Source organism: Xiphophorus couchianus, chromosome 11, assembly GCF_001444195.1.
Source record: "Xiphophorus couchianus chromosome 11, X_couchianus-1.0, whole genome shotgun sequence".
Lineage (NCBI taxonomy): Eukaryota > Metazoa > Chordata > Actinopteri > Cyprinodontiformes > Poeciliidae > Xiphophorus > Xiphophorus couchianus.
Genome location: NC_040238.1, coordinates 1,142,911 through 1,144,779, shown reverse-complemented (window position 1 = coordinate 1,144,779; position 1,869 = coordinate 1,142,911). Strand labels below are relative to the sequence as shown.

The window sequence follows — 1,869 nt, the reverse complement described above, 5'->3', positions numbered from 1 at the left end:
TTTTTTTTCTTACATAAAACCAACCTCGTAAATATTTTGTAAATATTACAGGCCTTAATTGCATGGTTTTTAACCAGTGGCTACACCTAGATAGCAGCAATTTGCTCTAAGTGAGGCAGACTGTCAGCGTGTTTTAATGTTGTGAGGTGTCCACACTTGAAGGACCAGGACCAGACTTCACACTTCATTCAGTTCATTTTATTGACCAGTTGATGTTAGGTTGGGGTTCTTTTTCCTGTTTTATTTTGTTTTCTTTTCCTCTTCTGTCCTGGGTTTTTTCTGGGAAGCTGCGTTTCCTTTAACAGCCATCAGATGTCACCAGTGAGCGGAGCCCCTGGAGAAGTGTGGCGGCCAACCTGTAGACGCACCTGTGTCTAATTTTCAAGAGCTGCGGAGGTGCTTCATAAGGACAGCCTAGCTGACACTCCAGTGCCTGAGTGTTTGCCTTCACTGGTAGACGTTTTTCTTAGGAAGAAGCCTTCTATGATCGCTCCCTGTGTTCTGATCGCTCCTTGTGTTCTCCCCGTCAGATTTCCTTGTGATCGCCCTGTGACTCCTGGATGTGGACAAGCGCTCCCCCCTGGATTTCCTTGTGTTCCTCACGACGCCATTGGTATTACCAATCGGTTGCCTTCCTCCGTGCACTTACCTCCCTGGTCCCTCCCCGTGGATCCTCTGTGCCTCGCCACCGACTGAGCCTGCCAGCGTTTCATGTTCCGGGAGCTAACTGTCGAAGCCCCGCTCGGAAGTCAGCCCACTCTGCTCTCCAGCTGCAAGGCTTACCTGCTCGCTCTCCGACGGTAACTCACTTCTCCAGCCGCCACCATTGACAATACTAACCTCCGCATTCAAGTAAGCGTCCTACGAAAGATTCTCAGAATTATTCCATTTGACCCATCCCGTGTCTCACTCCGCTTTTTCTCATATACAGTCTGATGACCAGTTTCCTCCAGTCCCAGGTTCCAGAACTATTTCCCCTGACCCCTCTTCCTTTCACCAAAATAAATATTATTGTTGTTTCATATCGCTTCTCTTGGTGTGTTCTTGCATGTGGGTAACCCGGCTATCACCCATCATGACAGAACACTCAGGCCAACAACCTACCCCAGCAGACGCTATAAGAAGGGCTTTATCGGAACAACACGCTCTCATACAGTCACATGATTCAGCTTTAAAAGAGTTGAGTAACAGACAGGCCGAAACAAACCGTCGGTTAACCGAGTTGTCTAACTTTTTGCAAGGCTCCGTTCAGCAGGCGCAGCCTCCAGCCCCAGCCTCACCTGCAGTTCCAGACCCGCCAATCCGTCCCACGTTTTCGGAGATTTGGCTGCCAGTTCCCGAGAGGTTCACAGGTGATGTGCACAAATGTGGAGGATTTATCTTACAATGTTCCATCATTTTCAATTCCTGTCCTCAAAGTTTTCCACACGACAACGCTAAAATAGCATATGTGCTGTCCCTGCTGTCCGGTCGAGCTCTGGCTTGGGCCGAAGCTAAGTTTTCCTCCCCCACTGATTTTGGTTGTTCCTATCCCGATTTCATTAAAGAATTAAAACAGGTGTTTAGTCAAGAGACAGACCAGACTTCAGCTTCCCGAGAACTTTGGAACCTAAGACAGGGGCAAAGAACTGTGTCTGATTTTGCCATTGACTTTAGGATAAAGGCAGCAGCCTCAAATTGGGATGCCACGGCACTTAAAAGTGCTTACTTTCATGCTTTGAGTGAACAGATTAAAGATGAGTTAGCTACTCTGGATGAACCTGCAACTCTAGAGGTGTTTATAAGTCTGACCATAAGACTGGATAATAGAATTCGGTCTCGAGCCAAAGAGAGAAATCGCCGAAATCCCTCAGTCAGAGCCCCCCTACA

General features: G+C 47.9%; 1 long non-coding RNA gene across 1 annotated transcript; it reads left to right on the top strand.

Moving 5' to 3' along the window:
* The first annotated feature begins 222 nt into the window (after positions 1 to 222).
* LOC114153670 (uncharacterized) lies at positions 223 to 1,022 on the top strand. The gene is made up of 3 exons (XR_003597377.1): positions 223 to 453; positions 531 to 852; positions 932 to 1,022. It is a non-coding gene; the product is annotated as an uncharacterized LOC114153670 (long non-coding RNA).
* The last annotated feature ends 847 nt before the right edge of the window (positions 1,023 to 1,869 follow it).